This window comes from Mus caroli, unplaced genomic scaffold, assembly GCF_978045245.1.
Source record: "Mus caroli unplaced genomic scaffold, Mus_caroli_1 scaffold_18, whole genome shotgun sequence".
NCBI classification, from domain to species: domain Eukaryota; kingdom Metazoa; phylum Chordata; class Mammalia; order Rodentia; family Muridae; genus Mus; species Mus caroli.
The window spans coordinates 15,320,228-15,331,167 of NW_028227273.1; the positions used below are offsets into that span (position 1 = coordinate 15,320,228).

General features: G+C 44.3%; 1 pseudogene; it reads right to left on the bottom strand.

Moving 5' to 3' along the window:
* Positions 1–229: 229 nt before the first annotated feature.
* Positions 230–934, bottom strand: LOC110284295 (MOB kinase activator 3B pseudogene; annotated as a pseudogene).
* Positions 935–10,940: the final 10,006 nt, after the last annotated feature.

Below are 10,940 nucleotides of genomic sequence, written 5' to 3' on the forward strand. Positions count from 1 at the left end.
TGACGTGGGCAGAAGTGCAGCAGCCTCTCTTGCACTGTCCTTGGCCCAAAGGGGTTAAGGTTGGTCCTTCATGCCGTGGTCTACATGGCCCACAGGTCCTGGTTAGCAGCACTTAGAGGGTTAAGAGCATGAGAAGTGGGTAAGAGACGTCTTTCAGAAGTCCTTGTGGGGTTTTCCGGCTCCTGGAAGTCGGGATGGCTTCAGCCACAGAGGGCCACTTTCTGTCCCATGGGGCCTCCTGGTGGAAACAGTGTTCCTTTCTTCCAGAAGATGAGGTGGAGTGTTAGTGACACATCCTGGTTGTCATCTATTTCAAGGGCTCCAACTCCTTGCGGTCTATGAGGTTCATCTCCGTGACGAAGTAATAGAAGTGTTTGTAGCAGGTGTTGACGTGAGCCTCTGCACCCATCACAATGACGCAGTCAAAGTGATGAATGTAGACATGGACGAAGACCCGAAAGAGGCGGCACAGGATCTTCTTGCAGATCTGGAGGAAGTTCTTTGGGAAGGGGACGCCAACACATGTTGGAAATATGTCCTCATTGTTTATCTGGACTTCAATCCACTCCATAAGCAGGTTCATGCACCGGGGAGCGGGCAGTGCAGTTGGTTTCTTATACTTGAGGTCATCCTGCCACCGGTACTCATATTTGGGGCCTCCTGACATCACAGGGCAGGTTCGCTCAGTGCAGAATTCACAGATGGTGCCGTAGATGAGGTTAATGCGATTGAAGAAGTCCACCACATACACAGCTACCCAGTCGTTCTGGTCCTCCCCGCTGGGTAACTGCACAGCTGCCCTCAAGTCCACACCCGAGTTGAGGGATGCCTGAGCCCGTTTGTGCAGTTCAAATCTCTGTGTACCGGGTTCAAACTTCCTCTTGAGCTGGAAGGTCTTGTCCTTGTTGAACACTTGCTTCAGGGCGATGGACATGGTCTCCTCCTTGGCTTCTTTCTTTGGCAGGAAGCAAAAAGGCACTTGGGACTTTGGAGTGAGAGATCACAGCCCAGCAGGGTTTTCCACTGCCAACCTTCAGGCCCCAGTGTGGCCGCCTGTAGTTTTCACTCTATTTACTCTAAATGGCTCCTTCCATCGTCCTCTTGAATGGGCTCCAAGGGGTCCTCATGTTCCTTCCGGCTCAGAGCGGAGTCCCCTGGTGGCCTTCTCTGGAAAGACAGCTACGCGGAGGCAAGAGGAGTCCTGTTGCCCTTAGGATTCTCCAATCTCCACAAGAGCCTGAGACAATGAGAGGTCTAAGGCTCTCAACTTTGATCCGCTGCCCAGTGTAGGTAGAAAGATGTCAGAGTAGAAAAGATGCTACTGTCCTGGTTGGTCTTTGTCAGCTTGACACAACTTTGATATATCTAGGTATCATAAGATACCGTATTAATAAGTCTGTCCAGCATTTTCTTGATTCTCAGTATTTTTTGAACTAGAAATATAAGATGATTTCTTTTTTTGTTTGTTTGTTTTTGTTTTTTTAAGACAGTATTTCTCTGTGTAGCCCTGGCTGTCCTGGAACTCACTCTGTAAACCAGGCTGGCCTTGAACTCAGAAATTCGCCTGCCTCTGCCTCCCAAGTGCTAGGATTGAAGGCATGTGCCACCACCGCCTGGCAATTGATTTCTTAAAACAAGCAAACAAACAACCAACAAAGCAAGGGAAGTTTACGTCACTGGTTATCAATTAAGATAAGACTAAGCAGTGTAGACCTAACTTTTTAAATATAGTTAACAACAAGTGTTTTCCAACTTCTGCTTATTTTGTTTTATTCTATTACTTCAAGACAGAGTCCAGCTATGTACCCCAGGTTGGCTTTGAATTTTTGAGCCTCTTGTGTCACTCTCCCCTATGTGGGATTTATATGCCACCACTGGGCTTAAGAAAAAAAAAAGTTAATATAATGGAAAAGTATTGAGCAAAGAGGCCCATTCGCTGCTATGAGGCTTGGGTAGGCATGCGCTGCTAAGATGAATAAATATGCGTTGGAGAGATGGGAGAGGAAGAGAGGTGGAATGGTTTGTGTTTTATGAAGAGCGGTAGGACTGGAGACACGAGGGTGATGAAGAATAGCCTGATGTGATTAGCCTGCTTCTACGACCTGCGGCCATGGTAACGTCCAGGCTAGGGCCGCCACCAAGGGCCAAAAATTAAAAATAAGAAATAATTTTTAAAAATTAAAGCAAGTACTGACTTAGTGTGGAGCCTGTGGTGTGTCACACAATATACTCTTTTGCCCAAACAGCTTTACTTGCAAATGTTCATTGCAAAGAGTTGTTGGTCTGCTTCAAGGTCTCTGGCTTCTGCTACATCAATAATACTGGATCCTCACAGGGACTCCTCTCAGATGTCTTGTTGTTGCCATGGAGATCCTGAAGCTTTGGCTGTCCAGGACCTGCCCCTCCATGTACTTCAGCAGTTCATAGAAGGGGTGCATGTTAAGGTTGGATAACTGAAAGCCCTGGATCTGGGACTGGATAGTAGCTGCGTTGGTCAACAGCCCCCATTCCAGCTCTCCTGCTTTGCCCAGGAGAGGGGCAGGGCCAGCTCTCTAACCTGCAGCAGCTGGCAAGGGGCAAGGCCACCTCTCCCGTGTGCATACCCTCAGTGCCAGCTCTTCCATGATGCCCAGGCAAGAGGAAGGGCCTCTCCCCTGCATTCATGTCATGAGGGCCAGCTCTCAACACTACCCTGGCAAAGGGGTGAGGTCAGCTCTTTCATTCTCGTGCCTTGGTACCAGATCTCCTGTACTCACACCACTGGAGCCAACTCTCATGAGTCTCCCAGGCCAGGAACTGGGTCTGCTCTCCAAAGTGATGCAGCCAGAGAGGGGCTGGACCATTGCTCCAGTGCCCTTGCCACTGCATAGCTGAAAGGTGCTGGGCGAGCTCCGCTCACATCATTCTTACATCATCAGATCCAGCTTTTCTGCTCTGTCCAGGTGAGAGGTGGGGCCCCAGAATGCAGACCAGACCAGGGACATCCACATGGCCATTGGTGTTAACATGAGCAATGGCTATTGACACAGGACCCCTGTCCCCTGCCATAGACCCAATCATACACACAAAGACACAGACAGAGACAAACACACAGACACAGAAACATACACACACACACAAAGACACAGACACAGACACACACAGACACACAGTAAAACACACACACAAAGTCACAGACACAGATACACAGAAAAACACACACACAAAGTCACAGACACAGACACACACACACACACACACACACACACACACAGATGCACACGCACACACACACATACATACCTACACAATGCATGCCTGGGTTGAGTCGAGAAGAAGGATGCTTCTTGTCTAAGGATTTCCACCTCTTTATCTTCTTCCGATACTTCCTCTGGCTAAAGAGAAAATCTTTTCTCTCACATTTCTTACTTCCCAGAGAGGCATTTATTGGTAAGGTCTCAGTTTTTTAGATGTTAAAGAAGGAGATCAAAGAATTCAGCCAGGATGGGCAGTGGTGGTGGTGCACACCTTTAATTCTAGCACTTGGGAGGCAGAGGCAGGTGGATTTCTGAGTTCAAGGCCAGCCTGGTCTACAGAGTGAGTTCCAGGACAGCCAGGGCTACACAGAGAAAAAAAACCCTGTCTCAGAAAAAAAAGAAAAAAAAATTCAGCCAGTTTTCTCTATGAACAATGCTTGGTTTTCAAGCTTTGTGCTTTGAAACCAAATCATGTTTTGAGTCACCAATGTTGCTATTCAAATGTGATTTTTCATACTTTACATTCCTGCTATCAGCAATATCAGTCCTAGAGACAGACACATTTCAGGCCACCTAGGAAGGAGAGCATATATCCTAAAAAGAGAAAAGTACCCTAGGACTTGAGGGGCTCTTTCTTCACAGATCTCTGTCAGCTGAATTCCACAGAAGTTCCACAGTGCACTCCGCAAACTGGGCTTTGCCTGCTTGCTACATGTTTTGATAGCAGTGGCTGCTCAGGTCGCAATGCTCTCCCAAGACTCTCTGTCTGGGTTGTCTGTCATGATCAGTCTTTCCGTGACTAACACTCTAGCTTCAGAGGGTCTGGACTTTGCTCTTTAATCCCTCTCTGCTCTTTCCCACCAGAGACACTCTTACCCACCACAGGAAGTCTTCGGTTTCTAAATGGTCTGTAAGTGTAGCATTTCAAACCCAGAACTCATTTTTTTTTCCTACAGAGAGAATATTATAAGTATGTGTTGGGTCTCCAGGTCAACCCACAAAGGCTCATTCAACTCCTAATACAGGTAATGTATTTTCCCTTTGCTCTTTAATATATCCTAGAGCAATAGAATGTCTGAGCAAAAATTGAATTTAGAACATCATGCTATATACTGGTTTGTCAGTGTATTCTGTTACAAATGCCCACAGTCCATCTCTTCTTTAGATATTAAGTAGGGTCCTGTGGTTCAGCCTGGAAATCCAGTTATATTTTCAAACAATATAAATCATATTGTCATAAATATAGAAATGGCCTTGCCACAGACAACTTTATCTTGGCTACTTTTCTTTACATGTTCTGAGGCACACTGTAAAACCAGACTGTTTGTCTATCATGTCTGTATGTCTATATGCACAGACATGGCCAGCACTTACATGTACCTTAAGTCATAGAATCATGGAGCCACCCTAAAGGAAACAAACAAACAAATAAACAAACTCTCAGATATGACAACTCACAAGGAAAGGACTGCCTCTTGGTGTTTGTTGAGCCAAATGTACCTCTGTGATGGGGGACCCTGATGCTTTCTCCCTCTTTCTGAGAAAATTCTTGCCAGAACATGCCCCCCTCATGTCATCAGCTCCTTGCTCATTGGTCCACAGAGACTATTCTGAGCCTGTCCTTCCTGGTATCTTTGGTCTCCTATCTAAGCTTTGCTGTTTTTCTATGGCAGTTCTTATTAGCTTATTCAGTAGCTTCCTCGCTACCACTTGGGTACCCTCACTGACTCCAAAAGCCACAGTGGTGGGCTATTCTCTTTTTTTTCTTTGTTGTACCATTCATACCTAGAACACTTTCTACTTGGCACATAGGAGTGTTAGGGCTGAGATAGCAGTGCCCCTCGTTATGGTGTTTTGGCATGATGAGGATGATAAACTCCTGAAGGACACTGGGAGGCCTTAGACTTAGAGGGACAGTCTCTATGACTCTCTCCTGCTCTACTGTCTCCAAATCCTCTTGCCTAAATCAAGTCACAGGAATTAGGGTTGTTGTCCTCTAAAGCAAGTCATAACATCTGGAAAGATAATTTTCTTTCTCCTCTTCCCTGCAGACTCTGGTTACCCAAGAGGAAAGAGTGCTTCATGATAGGCCAGGAGGGATCAGGACAGACCTTCCTTGCTGGCTGCCTACTTGATATCAGTCTACTGGTATCAGATTATATTCTGTTCTCCAATCAAATTTATACACAACTGACTCCAATACCTGGAGGAAGCAAAGAAGAAGAAGAAAAGGAGGAGGAGAAGGAAGAGGAGCAGAGAGGAAGAGGGAGAAGGAAAAGAAGGGGGGAGGGGAGCAGGAGGAGTAGGAGGAGAAAGAGGAAGTGGGGAAAGAGGAAGAGGAGGAGGAAGAAAAAACAATTTTTTCCGGAGTCCTTGAGTTTCATTATCAAAGCTTCCACCCCCCATATTTTATTAAATAGACATTTGGTGCTTCCCTTTTTTAAAGCCTGTTTGCTGTTGGTACAGAAGTGTCAGCCATGATCCTTTATGATGAAGAAAGACTCACACCTGTCTACCCTGTGATCATAAATCTCCATTGTCAATTTGATGGGACTTAGAATCACATGATACTAAAAGTCTGCCTGTGCCTACGAGGGAGCTTCTAGACTAGGTTAATTGAAGTGGGAAGACCGGTTAACTGAGGGCACCATCCTCCCATGGGCCTGGCTCTGAATGAATATGACGGAGACCAGGACATGAGGACCAAGGTCCAGCTGTCTGTGCTTCCTTGCTGAAGATGCAATGTCACCAGCTGCCTCTGGCCCCTGCCTCTCTTCTCTGCCTTGATGAGCTATTTTAGAGCATTCCCGGATTTATTCTTTTAATAACACAAGTAAGCAAACTTAGACCAAGTTTGCAATATGGTTCATTTATCCAAGTACAAAGGTCAGAATCCATACTAACACGTAAAAAGCAAGTCTTGGTTGGAGGACCCGAGGTGAGCATGCACTGGGATGTATGAGGTGGGTATTCTGAGTCCTGTTTTGTGATGTAACATATGAGATGAGAATAACTGTGGAATCAGGTGAATAACTGGACCTACTTAGCCTTAGCTTAGCTACATCATCCTGGCATTGGCACCTGCCATCTTAGAGACTATCCATCTCACAGATGGCTGAGAAGAAGGCTCCTGGCATAGTCTGACATCTACCATTCTTCCAAGCAGACACCATATTACTCTAGTAGTTTTTGTTGTGCTTGCTATGAAAGTAAATTTTACACATTGTTTAGTTAGCAAAACCACTTCCTAAGTATAATTGTTCAAGTCTTACAGATGTGAAGGCTGTGCCTAAGAGAAAATGTGTAGTTATTGAGTTGTTCCCTGAGTTTATTTTAATTTTAATTAATACTGCTTCCAAAGGTGGAGGTCTGCAACATTACATAATTATGAACGACTATATGACTATATGATTATATGACTATACAGGTTGCTTAAGGATATAATACAAAATAAAACCATGCCTAAGAATCTATATTTATTAATAAGTCCCAGACTATGAAATTGCTTTTCCCTTCCTAAACCCAGATATTCATTGACAAGTTGTTACTTCCTAATTTTAGTACTTGACAGTAGATGGCACTGCTGATTGTCAAAAGATACAAAAATTTACCTGTATATACCAATCTCTTCTTTTTTAGCCATTAAAAAAACCCATCAGAACAAAACACACAAAAATGGTATAAAAGTAAATATTTTTATTCCAATGAAAGGTTAAAATTAAGCATATAATTGAGCTGGACATTATGTGACTTATGTATAGTTTATTTAAGATGCTAGGAGAAACCATAGTATGATCAGTGGCTCTCAATCTGTGGGTTGCAATCTCCTTGGCAAACCTTTATATCCAAAAAATTTACAGTATGATTTATAACAGTAGCAAAACTACAGTTATGAAATACCAACAAAAATTTTTTTGGTTGAGTGTCACCACAATATGAGGAGCTATATAAGAGGGTCACAACATTGGGAAGGTTGGGAAGTAGATACAAGCTCTCATTATCAAGAGTAAAACTAAAATTTCACTACAAACACAATTTATTTCTGTACCATAACTTTAGGAAAAAAATGGATATTATCACAACTGAATTTAGTTGTCAAGAACAAACCAGAAAATAAAACAAAAGCACTCACCCATGGGCTCTGGAGTCTCCCAGATGGTATACAAGGATGCAGTGTGTAAAATAAGAACAAAAGAAATAAGTGACCTGAACTTTGGGTAGGTCACTCAGTGTTTCATGACAGGGGTCTCTCATCTGTAGACAGAACTGCTTATCTCTTGACCAATTTACATGACAATTGCAAGGATCAATTAATTAACATTATAGCTTAAAATATTATATGTCATTGGCGGAACAGATACTGTATTCGTTACTTTTCTAGTCACTGTGACAAAATGTCTGACAGAAGTAACTTAAGGAAGGAAAGACTTTTTCAGTGCATGATTTCAGCCCATCATGGCAGAGAAGGCATGGTGGACCCACTCACCGTACAGCTGGATGGGAAGTGCATCGCAGACCAGAACCAGAATCAGATATAATTGTAGGTTATAAAGTCTTAACCCATTTCCTCATGAAAATTCTTAACAGAACTCCACCAATCCCTCAGCATAAAAGTCCTCTAATCCATGAGCATGAAAACCAACCAATCTCAGAGCATAAAAACGCGCTAATTCCCCTCATTGTGAAATCCCACCAATCCCTGGTCTTGCTCCAAGTACAGGACTTGAAACCTCTCACTAGTTCTCGCTCTGCAAATCTCTACCCTGGGAAACTCCTTCCCCTCAAGTCCTATGTAAACCTGACTCCTGCCCAATTCCCTGCTGCATCGACCTGCCCACGCCCCAGCGGAGGTAGCCACCTCGTGTCTTTCCCAATAGACTAGTCTGTTGTTTCCGAATAGGCTCGTCTGTGAGGTTTGTTGTGTGGTGTGACTTGGTGGTTATTTCTTGGCTCCCAGCTGCCAGGGTACCTCTGCGCTGTAACGTTCCCATCAGAGAAACCTTCCCCTTAGAACTATAAAGAACTCAAGAAGGTGGACTCCAGAAAGTCAAATAACCCCATTAAAAAATGGGGCTCAGAACTGAACAAAGAATTCTCACCTGAGGAATACCGAATGGCAGAGAAGCACCTGAAAAAATGTTCAACATCCTTAATCATCAGGGAAATGCAAATCAAAACAACCCTGAGATTCCACCTCACACCAGTCAGAATGGCTAAGATCAAAAATTCAGGTGACAGCAGATGCTGGCGAGGATGTGGAGAAAGAGGAACACTCCTCCATTGTTGGTGGGATTGCAAGCTTGTACAACCACTCTGGAAATCAGTCTGGCGGTTCCTCAGAAAATTGGACATAGTACTACCGGAGGATCCAGCAATACCTCTCCTGGGCATATATCCAGAAGATGTCCCAACCGGTAAAAAGGACACATGCTCCACTATGTTCATAGCAGCCCTATTTATAATAGCCAGAAGCTGGAAAGAACCCAGATGTCCCTCAACAGAGGAATGGATACAGAAATTATGGTACATTTACACAATGGAGTACTACTCAGCTATTAAAAAGAATGAATTTATGAAATTCCTAGCCAAATGGATGGACCTGGAGGGCATCATCTTGAGTGAAGTAACACAATCACAAAAGAACTCACACAATATGTATTCATTGATAAGTGGATATTAGCCCAAAACTTAGGATACCCAAGATATAAGATACAATTTGCTAAACGCATGAAACTCAAGAAGAATGAAGACCAAAGTGTGGACACTGTGCACCTTCTTAGAATTGGGAACAAAACACCCAGGGAAGGAGCTACAGAGACAAAGTTCGTAGCTGTGATGAAAGGATGGACCATTTAGAGACTGCTGTATCCAGGGATCCGTCCCATAATCAGCTTCTAAACGCTGACACCATTGCATACACAAGCAAGATTTTGCTGAAAGGACCCAAATATAGCTGTCTCTTGTGAGACGATGCCGGGGCCTAGCAAACACAGGAGTGGATGTTCACAGTCAGCTATTGGATGTATCACAGGGCTCCCAATGGAGAAGCTAGAGAAAGTACCCAAGGAGCTAAAGGGATCTGCAACCCTATTGTTGGAACAACATGATGTACTAACTGGAACCCTGGAGCTCTTGTCTCTAGCTGCATATGTATGGAAAGATGGCCTAGCCGGCCATCAATGGAAAGAGAGGCCCATTGGACTTGCAAACTTTATATGCCCCAATATAGGGGAATGCCAGGGCCAAAAGAATGGGAATGGGTGGGTAGGGAAGTGGGGGGCGCTATGGGGGACTTTTGGGATAGTATTGGAAATGTAATTGAGGAAATTATGTAATAAAAAAAAAAAAATAAAATAAAAAAAAAAAAAAAAAAAGAACTATTACCCTCTCTTTCCTCTTAGAGCTATGACACCTTCATCAGAAAGCCGCCCCCCACCCCCCGCGAGCTATAACATTTCCATAGAAGCCTTTGCTTTAGAGCCTTGTCACCTCTACCAGAAAAGCTTTTCCCCACAGAGCTGTAACACTTAAAATAACCTTCCAGGCTTGCCTCTAGTAAATGCCCGCTGCCAGCAAGGTCCAACAACCAAAGGTTCCATAACGTCCCACAACAGCACCCACTAGTCAGGGGTGGAATCTTCTCTAGAGAATAGTTCATATTAAACCGTAACAGACGCCACAAAGCATCTCGAAGCTCTCTGTGGGTTTTCAGGAAAGGCATAGCTAATGACTGTAGTTCTTCACTATTTCCTATTCAGAGTTAAGTCTTGTAATCTTTACCCCCCCACTCCCCCCCCCCCACTCTAGCATCCCAGGGCCAGTCTTAGCTTCTCAGATCTCACCAGGTAGGACCTGTTACCTGTTCCATTACTTGGTCAGGAGTTAAGGGACTTAGGTTTCCTGGTTATTGAATGTTGCTTTGCCAGCTTTTTGCTTAGAGCAGTGGTTCTCAACCTTCTTAATGCAATGATCCTTTAATACAGTTCCTCATACTATGGTGACCCCCCAACTGTAAAATTATTTTTGTTGCTACTTCATAATTGTATTTTTTTGCTACTGTTATGAATTGTAACATAAATATATGCTATGCAGGATATGCAACCATGTGGAAGGGTCGTTTGATCCCCAAAGGGGTTGCAAATCACAGGTTGAAAACCACTGGCTTAGACAGATTGATTCTATCAGTATTTGCTTAGAAAGAACTCTGCCTGGCTCCCTCAAAGGTCACCAGAGTATAGCCCTGTATCCCAAGAGATGTTTCTTTAGGACCCGAACACATTTGTGATTAGAGTTGATTGGGTGGCTTGCAGAATAAACCTGGCTTTTGTAGTTTGATTTATTCTTGTTTTCTTTCTTACAGCTGCAGCTTATCTTTCTCCCTGTAAGCTACAAAATGAAGACTACTCCATTTTAGTCTTTCTGGTATCAAAAGGTTGAGCCAAACTACTGACTAGCCCTTTTGCCATCTCGAAAGCTTTTCATACAGGGACAGGGAGGAAAGATTGGAGGAGGAGGGGGAAGGGGAGGAGAAGGGGGGAGGGGGAGGAGAGGGGGAGGGGATGGGATAGGGGGTAAGAGGATTTTGGCAGAGAGAAACTGGGCTGGGGGCCTGTAGGCCACGAGGCTTTGCACTCTGGAGCCTCTCCTGCCAAGGCAGCCCCTGGGGTGCCGCCTCCTCCTCTTTCCCTCACTGCCCACTATGGG